Source organism: Nicotiana tomentosiformis, chromosome 5 (assembly GCF_000390325.3).
Source record: "Nicotiana tomentosiformis chromosome 5, ASM39032v3, whole genome shotgun sequence".
NCBI classification, from domain to species: Eukaryota; Viridiplantae; Streptophyta; class Magnoliopsida; order Solanales; family Solanaceae; genus Nicotiana; species Nicotiana tomentosiformis.
In genome coordinates this window covers 74,158,676-74,179,089 of record NC_090816.1, presented here as the reverse complement: position 1 = coordinate 74,179,089, position 20,414 = coordinate 74,158,676, and positions in this window count along the sequence as shown.

The window sequence follows — 20,414 nt, the reverse complement described above, 5'->3', positions numbered from 1 at the left end:
GGAACATTCGTCCTCGAATGTTGACTGATGCGCTTATCATTTTCATATCCTATGTCTTCCGAATACTTTAGTACTCTTCTTGCCATCTAGGCAATTGTTTTGTGAATAAATCCAAAGTCCAGGGCATTCCCCTCCCCCCTTTAGGCCTCTTTCTCACACCACGACTTGTGGTCGGAATCTTTCCAATCTCGTAACTGTTGCTACCTTTTATCATACAGCCTGCATGACTCTGACCTTGTAAATGTGCCTATGCGACTCTACTCTCCTTTTTCCTCCAACTTTTAGCAAATCTCTAGGCCTCACTGTGTAAACATATACAGAGCTTGATAAGATGTCTCTCTGGCCATCTATAGGTATACTGAAGTTCTTCGCTCGGTACTTTGTTGAACTTAGGAATATTGCTATATCTTATTTCATAGACTCGGTTATCCATTCGTGTGACTTTAATGCATCTAGGTAGGTCATACCATACCATAATTCTTACTTCGATTTATCATTACTGAGGTCTGCTATCAATCTCCAGGTTATTCTTTCGCTGCTTATCATATATGTACAAATCTAAGTCCTTTAATACTTCCTCATTATTGTTCATCTTAAGAATGACAGCCTAATCTCATCTCATACTTTATGAATTTTGTCCATCCATTTTTGATTCACCTCAATATTTATCTACAATATACCACTGATAACTTGAAACTTCTTACGTAATACCTTGCCACTAGGGCTTATGCTGCATCGAGGAATATTTGAAGTGATTTTCCTGATCCACTTAGCGGCGATAATGTACTTCAATAACCGTATTTTATAGCTTCCCAATGTGATTCACTTATGTGGGTATTTTAATCACGTACAATTCATTAAATCCTCTTCAAGTCATTACTCAATCGAAGGCCCAATCGTCATCCTTTATCTATGACAATTACACCTCATTGTACTATTAGGGAGGCATTCCATCTCTTCTAAATTCCATTAGTCTTAGACTCCTTTGAGTTCATTCAGGCTATATTGAGCTTTGTATAACTTAGATAAACCATCAACTCTTCTTGTTTTCATGGGCTTAATCTTGTGGACTTATCCATTCTCGCCACCTTCTCACTCGCCCTTTCTTATCCTTACTCCTGTCTTCCTAAAACCTTGTCGCTTTACCATACTTTAGCTTGTGACCTACACATATCTATTTATATTATTCACCACCTTCCTTCAACTTCCTTGTACCATAGATTTTCTTATGTTATTCTAGAATATCAAGCGAGACATCATATCGTCTCCAACTCTTACTTTGCTCTCTTGACTAGATCTCTCAGTACCTAGAAACCATAGGCTGGAAGATATTCCATTGACGATGCCGCTATCATTTCTGGATGCTGAATCCCTGCGCTTCTAGCCTTCTATCCGAAGTATGAACTGTTCACAACCTTCTACATTTGAGTATCTCGTACGTTGTTTACCTTTGCTCTAAAATCTCGCATCATATCTTCTATCTCTTTAATGACCTTCCTTCTACATATGTATAATTCACATCCACAACTCGAAGCTCTGTTATAATACTTGCACCTTTGGTGCATACACAATCTGGTGGGAGCTTCATACTGACTTTTTATAAGGCTGGTACACTTCTAACTGGCTTTATCATAGAGCTGTTATAGAATATGGCTACTTTATTGTCTCTTTTGTGCCTCTGATATTGAGAGTGATTCTGCGCTATTCTTAATCATGATGTCTATAACTTTCTGGGTCCAATAATCAGACTCCTAATTTACTTAGTTGATGTAACGTTTTAGTTTCCTCTTTTTTCTGATCGGCCTTTATGTAGGCTTAACCTATCTCCCGATCTGTGGCTTCTGGTATTAGCTATTACTTTAGCCTTTCATGGACTCTATGGAATATCCAGGATGCAATCTTCTAATAATTCAATCCTTTGTCTATGATCTGAACTCAATTCTTTCCCTAAACTTATACCAGAGACTTTTACGGATGTATGATTGTCAACATATATGCTGCATGAATAATACTCTAAAATCTTAAGTGCGTTCATAATGTAACTAACCCTGGATCAGTGATCGAATAATTCCTTTCGTTCCTTCTCAACTTTCTTTAAACGCAAGCTATTACTTTTCCTGGTCTTTCTGTCCCCTTGTTGCGTGCATACTTAGTTTATCTCAGTTCCCACGCATGCCGGAATTTTCGTGCAACTCATATGGTACCTTTAACTACCCCGACTCCTTATCTGAATATTTCTCAAGTATTACAATGTCATAACTGCGGGGCTGAATTCACTATGTTGGGTTTTATTATATTTATCTTGAACGACCTGCTGATTTGTCTGTATCCTCTTGACTAGCCATAACAAGGCTCTTCCTGAATCAACTACTAAGTACTCGTTGGCCCATTCTCATATCATACTTCCACGTAATCTTTCTTGGGTTATTTCCTTTGTCTTAACTTACGTCTCGCACTGGCTCCTCATCTATCAATAACATCTCGGGCATGAATCCTTACTTCCTTTACTTGACGTCGTGTTTACCTAATGTTCTGGAATCGTAGCATATCTGTAATATTTGGATAAGTGCAATCTTATTCCTTTCTCATTTTTATCGCATTCTTCCTTTACCATTCCATAGTTACTAGAACCACTTAATTCTAACTTAATGCCACATCACTCCATAATCCCCTCCCCCTTTAGGGAAGTACTAAGATTTAGCGCTACGACAATCTACCTATAGATGTTTTACCTCTTCATTTTTGGCGTCCTTGCCTATCATCGATGACCCTTACCCTCCCTGCGGTAATCCTTCTATAGCAAGTATAACAAAATTCCTTACTCACGAGGGTGACACCTAGTATAACTGGCACACATAGTCCCTTAAGCTTAACTTTGCTCACATTGCTTGCTTTATGGAAGCGTCTTCCTGAATGACCATTCTCTGAATTTCTCATGAATCTTCTTCTGTTGTCTATTCTATTATCGCCGGAATGCAATCTGAAATCCTCATGATGCCGACCATTATCAAATCACTCAGTCCCTAATTCATGTTTAGTTTATCTTGTTCACCAGCCCATACTGATTTCTATTATCCTGGGGTCTAACTTTTCCTTCTGGTAGTAGCGTTAGAGTCACGAACTTATTTCTCGAAATGAGGATATGACTTTATGGCCTATACTCTTTTGTTGTCTCAAGGCTTGTCTCCTCTCGTCTTTTCCTTTACTTGACTATAGACTCTGTAATACTGTCATCTTTTTTATCTACTGCTGACATCCATGTATCACATCTTACTCATAATGTTTCATTAACTCTCTTTTTATTTCCCTGCTAACATTTACGTTTATCACTTCATTCTGAAAATTCCAACAAGACATTGTTTTGCTTTTAGCTCCCCTTGCTCTATCCCCTGGCTCTTCGGGTTGCCTAACATTCCTGTTCTACTAGGGACGGGAGCCACACTAAGGTAATATTTATCATTTCAAGGCTTCCAGTGCCTATCTTTTGTAGTACTCATATCTAGCTGTACTATTTTAGAGTGCACCATCTGGGTGTCTCACAAGGAGATCTATTAGCACATTTGCAATATCCTTCGGAAATGTCAGATAACGCTAACAATCCATCCACCAATTTGGGTTACCCTAACCCCAGCTAGATCCTGATATCTTGCCTTCTCTTATACTACTTCTGTTAGCCCCCATAAGGCATAAATGAGATGGGTGTGGCCAATTGTACATACCTCTGTTATTGTTGAAGGTAACTCCAAAGGCTTATATTCCTCTGCGATAATATTCATTGGCTGGGTAGCTCGTACCCTTTTTCATCTTGCTCCTTTTACTTGCTGAAAATTGTGTCTACCTTCTGATTCTCTTATTCCTTTTTAGTGTATGAGTGGATAGGCATTCTTGCCTTAGGGATCCTTATCAAAAAGCTTACACATCTTAGTATACACATGATCTGTTGAATGCCTCATATTTATTCATCATAAGCATGATGCAGATATTGAGTTCCTCTGACTCAACTCTTCCACAGCTATATATCTCTTACAAACCGTCTTTCTGGATGTAGGTATCATCGTATTATGAATAAGATAGAGTTTAGGAAATTGAGTTCTTACAACTGAGCTCAACCACACGATCTAGAGTAAGAAGAAAGAGTGACAGTCCTAAATGCCCTGTAGCCTCCTGCTTATAAGTATGGTGCACAACACACCCATGAACAAGACACGACTTGTAGACTCCCTAGGACAGAAATGCTCTGATACCACTTTTGTCATTACCCAAACCGATGGGCCACGACGGGCACCCGGTACCTTACTCAACCGAGTACCAACATAACATATCTTTTCATATCATACTATCATAGAAAACTGAGCCGGAAAGGCTGTCGTGAAATAAGTAGAATACAACATGTAATACTAACTTTTACATAAGACATACGGGCCTAAAAGACCAAAATAACCACTCGTACACTGAACATAGGCCGACAAGGCCATACAATCTTTTACGTACATGACATTTGTCTACAAGCCTCTAAGAATACATAATTGTCATAAAGGTAGGGACAGAGTCCCGCCATACCAAACAATATACGTCTAAATCATACCGACCAAACCAGCAACTCCGGAGCAAATGGAGCGCACCAACATCTTCCGCTGAGCTGATAGCCTACTTGGAGGAATCTCGACCTGTCTATCGGGACCTACGGGTATGAAACGCAGCGTCCCCAGGAAAAAGGGACGTCAGTACAAATAATGTACCGAGTATGTAAGGAATAAAAATCAGTAAATAATAGACATGAGAGAAACATGGATTAAAAGACTCGACATGCACGTCTGCATAGCTCTGTGAATCATTTCATTTTTATAATGTCATGCATATGCGTATAAATGTCATACCATGCATAGGTATATGCATTCATAACATCATCAAGCCTCTGAGGGCATCCCATCATATCATTTCGGCCACTGTGGGCAAATCATCAACGTATACCAGCTGATCAGGTGGTGGTGCGTATATAACGCCATAAACTTTTTCCATATTTCATATACATATAATATACATATATATGTGTATATAATGCCATCTGGTCATGGGTCAATATACATGAATGCAATGCATAAGAAATACGTCAATAAAATCTTTCGGGGTGTTATAAGACCATTATGCCTTTGAGTAATATCATGAAGTAAACTTTTTTAACTTATGTATTTTTCTGAGACCCATGAACAGATGATTGAATAATAGGACACGTGGGGAATTAAGAACATAAGCATATCTAGCATTTCTATGAATACAGTCATTTATGGAAGTTGTGCATTTTCTCGTTCCGTTTGTATTGTATAGATCATGCCAAAAGGAAATAAGGGATAACCTTAACATACCTGAACCGATTCTATTGACAATTCCTCTAACACGTGTCTATTGCGAAAACACATAACGACGGATCAAAGTAGGGAAACATACGTATGATATTCTTGAAAAAGATTGTACCGTACTCCCTTAGAATTGCAAAATCCCGTTGCTATTACGCAAAATAATTTTGTATGAAAGTTTTGCTTAAGATCGTTACCTTGCTAAATTTTTAATCCATCTCTCTTAATGAATTTGATAACAAAATTGGATAACTTTTCTTGCTGAATCTATCCGTCACTTTGAAGATGAAAATTCTCATGTTACTCAGATACAATCTCGTATGAATATTTGACGTAACTCACGTTGCCATTCAAATTCACATGATGTCTCTCTTTTAATTTGAGAAGTTTCATTGAATTTGAGAAGTCTCTTTTGAGAGGTAACTCACGTTGCCATCAACATTTCCTTGAATGATTTAGATAGGCTTTTAAATTGTGGTGGGTGTGGGCCCCACTTTAGCCACAAAAACTATCTTAAAATGCCACCTTGTCATGAGAGTTAAGAGTCACTTAATTGCCCAAATCTTGCTGCCACGTTGGGGTTCAAGGTTATCCAAAAGATTTTAATAAGTTATCCACCAATTTCTTAATAACTTGTTAATTTCCCATTAACCAGTACCCCACATAATTAAGAATTATCTCAACTTACTTGAAATACTACTTACTTTTAACACACTTTATACACCTTACTATCATGGTCATGTGGTACCTTGTATGGTACTAGTCCATAAATATCGGGTATTATAGTTCGGACCATATTTTATCCCAAATTGTCAAAATTCGACGAAATGCGTTTTCTTCAATTCACTTACCCTCTCACCTTCACGAATTTACTTATCACTTGTTTGAAGTAGCACAATACTTATAATCCCAAAATAATCTCATTCCCAAACTTACATCGACTAGCTTACGATAAAACTTTTACGTACAAAAATGCGGGATGTAACATCTCATTTCCGAGCTTTCATCAATTTATTTATGGCGTACTTTCACGTACGAAAATATGGGGTGTAATAAAACCCGACGCCCATGACCTCTCATATGGTCCTGGCTTAGTATAGCGGTCATACCTGTAACCCTGTAACTGAGGTGGCGGAGGCCTAGGTGGCCGTCCCAAGTATTGGGGCCTATAACTACCCTGAGACTGCTCCTTAGACCTGACAAATCTCATCCTCTTACAATCCCCTTGCTCAGTTCTCTCTGTACCTTAATGCCGACGCCTACCCCTTTCTATATTTTAGGCTAATGCCTGAATCCGGGAGATATTCATACTATCCTACAATGCAGCGGTGGCACATGGCTGAATCTGGGAGATATTCATACTATCCTACAATGCAGCGGTGGCACATGCCTCGGTCAACTCTATGGCCAACTCTGCTATAAACCTGTGGATCCTATCCCGCATAGTAGCAACTATGGATGGTGCATATCTGGCCAATGAGTCAAAAAGGAGACTATACTCTTGGACACTCATATTGCCCTGCTTGAGGGCTAGAAACTGATCGACGCGAGCCTGTCGGATCTCCCGCGGTATGTACTGGTCAAGGAAGGCATCTGAAAAATTCTCCCAAGCAGCTGGAGGTGCATCACGTCCCCTGGACCTCTCCCATCCCTCGTACCAAAGGATGGCTATATCTCATAATCGAAAAGCTACTAGCTCAACTGCTTCTTTCTCCGTGGCATACATAACCCGGAAGATCCTGTGAAGCTGATCTATGAAATCCTGCGGGTCCTCCATTGATCTGTCCTCGTGAACTCTTGGGGACTCAAAGCAATAAACTCTCAGACCCTTGAACTCCCAGACCCCTCAGAAGATCCTGCACTAGCTGATGCCCTAGCCTGTTGTTGGGTAGCTACCAACTGTGTCAGTAAATGCACCGTATTCCTCAAGTCTGGATCTGATGGAAGTGGAGAGGGAACTGGATGTGCGGTATCCCTAGGAATCTCCTCAGGGGGTGGAGGAGCCGGTAATGGCTGAGTAGGGGTCTCACCCTGGGCCTCAGATTGGGCCCTATCTACTGGGGTACCCTACTGGTCCCCTCACCTGCTGCTGTATCTCTCCTCTGGCTAGTCGTAGTTTTCCTAGTCACCGTTATCTGTGTATGCAAACACCAACATGTAAGTTTAACTCAAATTTCCTATAACTCAGTTATACAACACGATTTAGATTTGAAAGAAGGGTAACCAACTGCGAAATGCCGTGTAGTTCCTTACTTATATAATGTGCTGCACAACACATATATAAACAAGACCCTACTAGACACGGCTTGTAGACTCCCTATGATAGAATTGCTCTGATACCAAGTTTGTCACGCCCCGAACCTAAGTGTGAGACCGGCACCCGGTGCCTCACTTAACGTAGCATACCAATTTGCGATTGAGGGACTTTGAACATACAATGTCATACTTTGGCCATGGGGCCACATTGCAAGACAATTTGTGAAGCAAAATATAAAACAGAACGGAAACTAGCTTTGACTAAACATTAATATAAAGATGGGCCGACAAGGACGTCATAACTACTACAGTTGGCAAACCAACAAAATATACATACAAAGCCTACAAGCCCAACATGTTACACTAACTGACAAGATATGTCTAGAAGCCTCTACTGATGGATGTACTGTGATCGGAACAGGGACCCAACCTACCCATAACATATATACACAATATGTACACAAAACCCTAGACTCGGCAACTCCGAAGGATGTGGATCTTACCGATCAGGCTGAACTCGGGAAACACCTACTGAGGAGGTCTGCCCGTCTGTCTGTCTGAACCTACACGCATGAAATGCAGCGTCCCCAGAAAAGGGACGTCAGTACAAAATAATTTACCGAGTATGTAAGGCAATAAAATAACTGAAAGCTGAAACTGAACTGATAATATAATAATTGAAAGTAACTGGGAGTCAAAGATGATCTGGAGATATACTTACCTGCCGATACTGACTCAATTCTTTCAATATAGTAAGTAAAATAAATGTCCGACCCTATAAGGCTCGGTACGTGTAACTGCTTGGCCGTAGTAGGCTCGCTCTTAGGCACTCGGCCATACTAGGCTCTGTATCTTGGCTATCCTAGGCTCGCTCATAGGCGCTCGGCCACAGTAGGCTTGGTATATAACTTACCATCTGATCAAAGGTTGCCCAATAGGGGCCTGCCCACCTATTATAGCTCAATGGTGGTGAAAATACTGTAATAGTGTATATATATAGACCCTCTACTCTCTTGACTGGAAGAAGACAATACTCAATTAATATAAAGTCCCGATAAGGGAGAATACTGTAACTTATGAGACTAGGATAATGTATATAAATTCGGGAGTATGAACTTCTCTTTATGCCTCGTTATCAAACACATGTAGTTACAAGATCATGCCAAAATGAAAGAAGGGCTTAGCCTTAACATACCTTATCACAATCTTTCCAATCACCAAGTTGAACTCTCTTCTTCGTACCTTAATCTACAACAACGATAATAATACTATCATTAAGTTACAAAGGGTACAACTATCGCACAACGAACGACAAGCTTATTTTTTATTAAAACGAGCAACATCTCCCCTATAATCCTTACTTCCTCCAAATTCAAGGTAACACCAACAACACAAGAAAACAACAATATCAACATATATACATTATTTTCCAACCTTATATACACCACAAAATACTACAAAATAGCCCAACACACCCCAATCTCTTCATACACAAAACGGCCACCGTAGTAGTATCAAACAACCCGAAAATGTTATGACGAACGACCAGCCCACCACCATGAATTTATGTGGTGTTTCTCCACACCCTTCCTCCTCCAAAACTCCACAAAATAGTAGTAAAATACGCAGCCCAACAGCAACACAAAACAATCCACAAAATAGTCCGCTACAAGTGAATAACTCAAACTCACGGCTTCCGATCACCGTCCCGTGAGTTCTTACAAATATAGAACGACTTACCATGCATTTACAGTAGAAAAAAATGGATGAAAGAGAGCAGTAAACTTACCTTATTTGTTGGATAACTCAGCTCCTATTTTGGTTCTTCAAACTCTAGGTTTTACCTCCAATTAGAACTTGAAAGAGAGAGAAAATCAACTAGGGTTTGTGGACAATTTTTGAGAGGATTTTTGCAAAGCTTATGTCTGGTTATTATGCCCTATTATCAGTCTAATATATGAAGGAAATAGGACTTTAAAAAGGCCTTTTGGACGACCCAAACTGGCACATTTTCGGACTCTCATTTAAGCAAGTAGGTGACACACCTACTTGTCACCTAGCAGCTTGCACGGTCTCACAAAAATGCATATATCTCTCTCCTCCGATGTCGTATTGACAAACAGTTCAATGAGTTAGAAACTAGACTCATAGATCTTCAATTTTATGGGTGGAACACCCCATAACTCTAAGTATGTTGGGAGAAAATTGCAGTTACATTTGACCCAAAGTTTCAATAAAACTTATGAACGTAACTTGTGATGACTTTCATCGAATTTTGTTCCACAACTCGCTTGACTTCAAAACATAATACAAAACTATCATATGACTAAAAAAACTCATAACATAACCTCTTTATCATGTTAAGCACCCTAGTCTCACCCCAAAAGTACATGTTATAATATTCCCAGCTTGTCGACTTTCGACGAATCATTATTTTCTTCAATTCCTTTAGCTTCTGAACCTTCCAACCCTCTTTGTACTTGATGTTCATGATCTTCAACATTTTTAACCTCCGAGGTAACATGATAACTTACTTTATATACTTCCAAATATGATCTCATTTTTGGTCTTACATTAGTTTGCATACGATACACTTTTACGTACGAAAATATAGGGTGTAACATTGGAACCCGACCAAACTTACCAAATCTTAACACCCATTCAATAACGAGTCCAACAATACTAAAATTATCCAATTCCGACTTCAAATCGACCTTCAAATCCTCAATTTATAGTTTAGGAAGTTTTCACAAAATTCCCCAATTTTTCCAGCTCAAAGTACTAATTAAATAATAAAAACAATGATGGATTCATGGATAATAATCAAATCCGAGTCAAATACACTTACCCCGATCAAGTCCTTGAAAATACCTTCCAAAATCGCCCATAACCGAGCTCTCTAATACAAAAAATGAAAAATGGAACAAAACCCTCGATCCAGCTCTTTTCTGCCCAGTTATTCCTCTTATGCAGACCAGCCGCAGGTGCGGCTTTTCATTAAGCCAGGGAAAATCGCTTATGCGGACCTTTGAATGCATCTGTGCTTGCACTTCTACGTAACCAAGCTTTTGTGGAGAAATGACTGCACCTGCAATTAAGTCCAAAATGATTCCGGTTTCAATCCGAATCACATTCGGGGCCCCCGGGACCCTGTCCAAACATACCATCAAGTCCCAAATCACATCCAACAACATCAAATCTATGAATCGCAACCCAATTCAAACTTATTGAATCCATGAACAATCTACTTCCAAAACTAACGCCGATTCATAACAAACCAACTCCGATTGACCTCAAATGTTTCGCACACGTCATAAATTACAAAATGGACCTATTCCAACTCACATAACAAAAAACTAGACCTGATATTAATAAAGTTAACTCTCGGTCAAACTTCTCAACCTTCCTAATCTTCAACTTTCTAACTCTGGCCAATTCAAGTTAAAACGACCTACAGACCTCCAAATCAACATTCGAACACACTACTAAGTCAAAAATCACCATACAGAGCTATTTGAAACATCAAAACTCCATTTCGGAGTCGTTTACACAAAAGTCAAACTCCGGTCAAGTCTTTCAGCTTAAGATTTTAACTTTGGGACTAAGTGACCTAATTCACTCCGAAACTCATCCAAAACTAATCCAACCACCCCGGCAAGTCACATAACCAAAATATAACATAGAGGAGACAATAAATAGGGGAACAGGGCTAAAACACTCAAAATGACCGGCCGGGTCGTTACATCCTCCACCTTTTAAGACAAATGTTCGTTCTCGAACGAGTATAGAGAGATACCTTAAGTGGTAAAAAGACGAGGATAACGGCAACGCATATCATGCTCGGTCTCCCAAGTCGCCTCCTCGACTGGTTGACCCCTCTATTAAACCTTTACTGAGAAGCAATGTTCTTTGACCTCAATTTTCGGAAATGCAAGCTTGTAGGCCACCTCCCCCACTCTCTCAAGAATCTAAAAATGACCGATATACTGAGAGATCAACTTGCACTTCTTCCCGAACCTCATCACACCCTTCATGGTTGAAATCCGGAGCAAACCCCGCTCTCCCACCATAAATGCTACATCACGAACCTTCCGATTAGCATAACTCTTTTGCCTAGACTATGTTGTACGAAGCCGATCCTGTATCAACTTGACTTTCTCCAAGGCATCTCAAACCAAATCTGTGCCCAACAATCTAGCCTCACCCGGCTCAAACCAACAAACTGGAGAACGACACCGCCTCCAATATAGGGCCTCATAGGGAGCCATCTAAATACTTGATTGGTTGCTGTTGTTGTAGGCAAACTTTACAAATGGCAAGAACTGATCCCAAGAACCCCCAAAACCAATAGCACAGGAACGAAGCATATCCTCTAATATCTGAATGGTGTGCTCGGACTCCCATCCGTCTGGGTAGTATGTTGTGCTCAACTCAACTCGTGTGGCTAACTCACGCTGCATAGCTCACCAAAAATGCGATGTAAACTGCGTGCTCCAGTCTTAGATGATGGATACCGGCATGCCATGAAGTCGAACAATCTCACAAATATAGATCTGAGCCAGCTGCTCTGAAAAATAGGTAGTCACCACCAGAATGAAATGAGCCGAATTGGTCAAGCTATCAACAATCACCCATACATCATAAAATTTCTTCAAAGTCCGTGGGAGCCCAACAACGAAGTCCATGGTAACACGCTCCCATTTCCACTTGGGAATCTCAAGTATCAGAAGCAAGTCGTCTAGCCTCTGATGCTCATACTTCACTTGCTAACAATTTAGGCACCGAGCTACATACTCCACTATGTCTTTCTTCATTCACCTCCACGAATAGTGCTGCCTCAAATCCGGATTCATCTTAGCAGCACCCGGATGAATGGAGTACCGCAAACTGTGGGCCTCCTGAAGAATCAACTAACATAACCCATCCACATTCGCCACACATAACCGGCCCTGCATCCGTAACACACCGTCATCTCCAATATAAACCTCCTTGGCATCACTGTGTTGTACCGTGTCCTAAAGGACAAGCAAATGTGGGTCATCATACTGACTCTCTCTGATGCGCTCATATACGGAAGACCGAGAAACCATGCAAGCAAGAACACGATTAGGCTCTAAAACATCCAGTCTAACAAACTGATTGGCCAAAGCCTAAACATCTAGGGCTAGTGACCTCTCTGCTACCGGTAGATATGCTAAACTGCCCCGAGCTCTCTGCCTTTTGAGTCAAGGTATCGGCCACCATATTGGCCTTCCCGGGATGATATAGAATAGTGATATCATAGCCTTTAAGAAACTAACCACCTCCGCTGCCGCAAATTAAGATCTTTCTGTTTGAACAGATGCTGGAGACTCCATAATCGGTATGGACCTCACATGGGACACCATACAAATAGTACCGCCAAATATTTGTGGCATGAATAATAGCTGCCAATTCCAAGTCATGGACAGGATAATTCATCTAATGAACCTTCAACTACCAGGACGCTTAGGAAATCACCCTACCATCTTGCATCGACACCGCGCCAAGGCCAACACATGACACATCACAATACATAGAGTAAGTGTCACGACCCAAACCGATGTGCCGCAACGGGCACCCGGTGCCTTACTCAACCGAGTACCAACATTACATATCATTCTTATCATACTGTCATTGGTAAATGGGCCAAGCGGGCCGTCATGGGCTAACCAAAATAAACATAAGGGAATACACAATATAAGATGACCCAATTTGATATAAAAATTTATATATTTGACATACTGGCCTATAAGACCAAAACGATCACTCGTACACTGAACATAGGCCGACAAGGCCATACAATATTTCATATACATGACATCTGTCTACAAGACTCTAAGAATACATAATTGTCATAAATGTCGGGACAGAGCCCCGCCATACCAAACAATACACATCTAAATCATACTGACCAAAGAAGCTACTGCGGAGCAAATGGAGTGCATTGACATCTTTCGCTGAGCTGATCGCCTACTCGGAGGACTCTCGACCTGTCTATCGAGACTTGAGGGCATGAAACGCAGCGAACTCATGAAAAAGGGATGTCAGTACAAATAATGTACCGAGTATGTAAGGAATGAAAACAAATAAATAATAGACATGAGAGAAACATGGAGCAAAAGACTCGACATGTACGTCTACACAGCTCTATGAATCATTTCATTTTATAATGTCATGCATATACGTATAAATGTCATACCATGCATAGGTATATGCGTTCATAACATCATCAAACCTTTGAGGGAATCCCATCATATCATTTCAGCCACTGTGGGAAAATTATTAACGTATACCAGCTGATCAGGTGGTGGTGCATATATAACGCCATAACATTTTCCATATCTCATATACATACATACATATATATATATATATATATATATATATATATATATATATATATATATATATATATATATATATATATATATATATATATATATATATATATATATATATATATTTAACGCCATCTGGTCATGGGTCAATGTGCATGTATAAATGCATGAAATGCATATGAAATACATTAATAAGATTTCTCGGAATGTTATAAAATTAATATGTCTTTCGGATAAACTTTATCAAATACGTATTTTTCTAAGACCCATGAACAAAAGATATAACAATAATTCACGTGGGGAATCAATAATATAGACACCCCTAGTGCTTGTATGAATAGAGTCATTTATGAAAATTGTGCATTTACTCGTTTCGTTTGTATCGTATGGATCACGCCAAAAGGAAAGAAGGGATAGCCTTAACATACCTGAGCCGATTCTCTTGACAATCCCTCTAACACACGTCAATTGCGACAACACGTAACGACGGATCAAAGTAGGGAAAAATTCGTATGATATTCTTGAGAACGATTGTACTGGGATCCCTTAGATTTGCAAGTCACGTTGCTATAACATTGTAGGGGTTTAGAAGAATTCTTGTTTGAGAATTTCCATCCGTTACTTTGTTAAATATCTAACCCATCTCCCTTTAATGAATTAGGGAGATTGATTTTTATGTTATTGAGTGGGCCCCACTTTAGGAGATGACTTGGCCACAAAGTCTTCAAAATTTGCCACCTTATTATATGACCTTAAGAGTCACACTTACATAATGGCCTTTGCTGCCACGTTTAGGCTCCTTAAGCTTATCCATAGTCTTAGTTAATTATCCACAAAATTTTCTTAATTAATTAGGTAATATCCCATTAACCAATACCCCACATAATTAAGAATTATCTCAACTTACTTAAAATACTACTCACTTTTAACATACCTTATACACCTTACTATCATGGCCACGTGGTACCTTGTATGGTACTAGTCCATAAATACCGGGTATTATAGCTCAAACCATATTTTATCCCAAATTATCAAATTTTGACGAAACTCATTTTCTTCGATTCGCTTATCCTCTCGCCATCACGAATTTACTCGTCACTTGTTTGAAATAGCATAATGCTTATAATCTCAAAATAATCCCATTCCCGAACTTACGTCGATAACCTTACGGCGAAACTTTAACGTACAAAAATGCGGGATGTAATATCTTATTTCCGATATTTCATCAATTTACTTATGGCGTACTTTTACGTACGAAAATATGGGGTGTAACATCATTCCCCCCTTTGGAACATTCATCCTCGAATGTTGATTGATGCACTTATCATTCTCATAACCCATAGCTCTTGCGAATTCTTTAATACTCTTCTTGCCATTTAGGCAACTGTTCTTTGAATAAATCCAAAGGCCAGGGCATTCCCTCCTTTAGGCCTCTTTCTCACACCACGACCTGTGGTCGAAATTCTTCTAATCTCGTAACTTTGCTACCTTCTGTCATGCAACCTGTACGACTTTTTCCTAGTATGTGCACCTATGTGACTCTTCTCTCCCTTTTCCTCTAGTTTTTAGCCAATCTCTAGGCCTCACTTTGTAAGCATATACAGAGCTTGATAAGATGTCTCTCTCGGCATCTATAGGTATACTAAAGTTCTTTGCTCGATACTTTTTTGAACTTACGAATATTGCTATATCTTGTTTCATAGACCCGGTTATCCATTCGTATGACTTTACTACATCTAGGTAGGTCATACTATACCATAACTCTTACTTCGATTTATCGTTACTGAGATCTGCTACCGAACTCCAGGTTACTTTCGTTGCTTATCCCATATGTATAAATCTAAGTCCTTTAATGATTCCTCATTACCGTTCATCTTAAGAATGGCGGCCTAATCTCATCTCGTACTTTGTGACTTTTGTCCATCCATTGTTGATTCACCTCAATATTGATCTACAATATACCACTGATAACTTGAAACTTCTTACGTAATACCTTGCCACTAGGGCTTACGTTGCATCGAGGAGTATTTGAAATGATTTTCCTGATCCACTTAGCGGCAATATTGTACTTCAATAACCATATTTTATAGCATACCAATGTGATTCACTTACGTGGGTATTTTAATCCCATACAATTCATGAAATCCTCTTCAAACCATTACTCAATCGAAGGCCCAATCGTCATCCTTTATCTATCACAATTACACCCTCATTGTACTATCAGGGCAGTATTCCATCTCTTCTAAATGCATTAGTCTTAGACTCCTTTGAGTTCATTTAGGCTATACTGAGCTTTGTATAACTTAGAGAAACCATTAGATCTGTTATTTTCCTGGGCTTAATCTTGAGGACTTATTCATTCTCGTCACCTTCTCACTCGCCCTTTCTTATTCTTACTCCTGTCTTCCTAAAACCTTATCGCTTGACCATACTTTAGCTTGCGACTTACACATATCTATTTATATTACTCGCAACCTTTCCTCAACTTGCTTTCTCATAGATTTCCTTATGTTATTCTGGAACATCAAGCGAGACATTACTTCGTCTCTAACTCTTTTTTACTCTCTTGACTAGGCCTCTCGATACCTAGAAACCATAGGTTGGAAGATATACCACTGACGATGCTGCTGCCATTCCTGGATATTGAATCCCAGCGCTTCTAGCGTTCTATCTGCAGTATGGACTATTCAGAACCTTCGACACTTGAGTATCTCGTACGTTGTTCACCTTTACCTTATTTACCTTAAAATCTCGCATCACGTCTTCTATCTCTTTCATAACTTCCCTTCTGTATAGGTATGATTTACATCCACAACTTGAAGCTCTATTATAACACTTGCACCTCTGGTGCATACCCAATCCAGTGGGAGCTTTATACTGACTTCTTATGAGGCTGGTGCTCTTCTAATTGGCTTTATTGTAGAGCCGTTACAGAATATGGTTGTTGTACTATCTCTCTTGTACCTCTGATATTAAGAGTGATTCTGCAATGTTCTCAATCATGATGTCTAAAATTTTATGGGTCTAATAATTAGACTCCTGATTTGCTTTGTTGATATAACTCCTTTAGTTCCTCCTCCTTCTGATCGGCCCTTATGTAGGATTAAGCTATCTTCCGATCTACGGCTCATGGTATTAGTTATTACTTTAGCCTTTCATGGACGCTATGGAATATCCATGATACAATCTTCTAACAATCCAATCCTTTATCTATAACCTGGACTCAATTCTTTCTTTTAACTTATACCGGAGTCTTCTACGCTGTATGATTGTCAACATATAAGCTGCATGGATAATACTCCAAAATCTTAAGTGCAGTCATAACGTAACTAACTCTGGATCATTGATCGAATAATTCCTTTCGTTCCTTCTCAACTTTCATTAAATCTAAGCACTTACTTTTCCTGGTCGTTCTGCCACTTGTTGCATGAATACTTGGCTTATCTTAGTTCCCATGCATGTCGGAATTTTGTACAATTCATATGGTCTCGAATATTACTTTTGGTTTCATTTCCCGCTAATTAGCCACGCCAGGTGCCACTTCCTTATGGAGTGCATACAATGTTGTTGTGAAACTGTTATTACAAGACCATTTCTTCTTTTGGTCATTGTGCTTAGGTTGAAGCCTTCTTCTTTATTTTCTCAGCTAGTCTTTCGTTGTAGTATTTAGATAGAACCTTCTGACTCTTGTAAAGCCGCGAGCTTATTACATCACATTCCCGATAGAAATTTTGATGTCCTTCCTCGCCTATAATTATCCATAGTTTACCTTCACGCCCTTGTGCTTGTAGGGTTGCTTGATATTTTGACAGTCTTCCCACTGGCATTCTTTTTTATTTCCGTAACATTCATACGGTACCTAACTACCCCAACTCTTATCTGAATATTTCTCAAGGGTCGCAATATCATTATCTACGAGACTGAATTCCCCATGTTGGGGTTCACTATGTTCATCTTGCACAATCTGTTGATTTGTCTGTGTCCTTTTGTCTAGCCATAACTAGGCTCTTCCTGGATCAACTACTAACTACTCGTTGGACCATTCTCATATCAATATTCCGCGTAATCTTTCTTGGGTTATTTCCTTTGTCTTAACTTACGTATCGCACAGGCTTCTTCTCTATGAATAACACCTTGGGTAGGCACCCTTACTTTCTCTCCTTGACGTCGTGTTTGCATAATGTTCTGGAATCGTAGCATATCCGTAGGCTTTGAATAGGTGCAATATTATCCCCTTCTCATTTTTATCGCATTCTTCTTTACCATTCCATAGTTACTACAACCGTTTAATTCTGACTTAATGCCACATCACTCCATATTCCCCCCTTTAGGGGAGTGCTAAGATTTAGTTCTACGATGATCTACATATAGATGTTTTACCTCTTCATATTTGGCATCTTTTCACATCATCGATGGCCCTTACTCGCCTTGCGGTAATCCTTCTGTATCAAGGATAACAAAAATTCCTTACTCGCGCGGGTGACACTTAGTATAACTGGCACATACAATCCCTTAAGATTAACTTTTCTCACATTGCTTGCTTTAGGGAAGCGTCTTCCGGAATGACAATTCTGTGAATTTCTCATGAATTTTCTTCTGTTGTCCATTCTATTATCGTCGAAACGCAAATATGAAATTCTCATGATGTCGACCATTATCAAATCACTCAGTCCATAATTCATATTTAGTTTATCTTGTGCACCAATTTATACTAATTTCTATTACTCTGGGGTCTAACTTTTCCTTCCGGTAATCATGTTAGAGTCACGAACTTATTTCTCGAAATGAGGATATGACTTTATGGCCTATACTCTTTTGTTGTCTCAAGGCATGTTACCTCTCGTATTTTCCTTTCCTTGTCTATAGACTCTATAATACTGTCATATTTTGATCTACCGTTGTCATCCACGTATCACAGCTTACTCCTAATACTTCATTAACTCTCTTCTTATTTCCTGCTAACATTTATATCTATCACTTTATTCTGAAAACTCGAACAAGATATTCTTTTGCTTTTAGCTCCCCTTGCTCCATCTACTGGCTCTTCAGGTTACCTAACATTCTTTCTCTACTAGGGATGAGAGTCACACTAATATAATATTCATCCTTTCCAGTCTTCAAATGCCTATCTTTGTAGAACTCATATCTAGTTGTACTATTTTAGAGTGCACCATCTGGGCGTCTCACAAGGAGATCTATTAGCACTTTTGCAATATCCTTTGGAAATGTCAGCTAACGCTAACAACCCATCCACCATTGTAGGTTACCCTAACCCCAGCTAGATCCTGATATCCCGCCTTCTCTTATACTACATCTGTTAGCCCCCATAGGGCATAAATGAGATGGGTGTGGCCAATTGTACATACCTCTGTTATTGTTGAAGGTAACTCAAAAGGCTTATATTTATTCCTCTGCGATAATCTTCATTAGTTGGGTAGCTCGTACCCTTTTTCATCTTGTTTCTTTTACTTGCCTAAACTTGTATCTACCTTCCGATCCTTTTATTCCTTTTTACCGTAAGAGTGGATAAATATTCTCACCTTAAAGTTCCTTATCAATAACCTTACATATTTTAGTACACGCAAGATCTACTGAAGACCTTACATTTACTCATCACAAGAATCATGCAAAATCGAGTTTCTCTGACTCAACTCTTCCACAACTATATCTCTTATAAACTGTCTTGTTGGATGTAGGAATTGTCGTATTATCAATAAGATAGAGTTTAGGAAATTGAGTTCTTACAACTGAGCTCTACCACACGATCTAGAGTAAGAAGAAAGAGTGATAGTCCTAAATGCTCTGTAGCCTCCTGCTTATAAGTGTTGTGCACAACACACCCATAAACAAGACTCTACTAGACACGGTTTGTAGACTCCCTAGGATAGAACTGCTCTGATACCACTTTTATCACGGCCCAATCCGATGGGCCGCGACGGGCACCCGGTGCCTTACTCAACCGAGTACCAACATTACATATCAATCTTATCGTACTGTCATTACTAAATGGGCCAAATGAGCCGTCATGGGCTAACCAAAATAAACATAAGGGAATAATCAATATAAGACGACCCAATCTGATATAAAAATTTATACATTTGACATACTGGCCTATAAGACAAAAACGATCACTCATACACTGAACATAGGCCGGCAAGGCCATACAATCTTTCATATACATGACATCTGTCTACAAGCCTCTAAGAATACATAATTTTCATAAAGGTCGGGACAGAGCCCTGCCATACCAAACAATATACATCTAAATCATACTAACCAAAAATAATGTACCCAGTATGTAAGGAATGAAAACCAGTAAATAATAGACATGCGAGAAACATGGAGTAAAAGACTCGACATGTATGTCTACATAGCTCTGGGAATCATTTCATTTTTATAATGTCATGCATATGTGTATAAATGTCATACCATGCGTAGGTATATG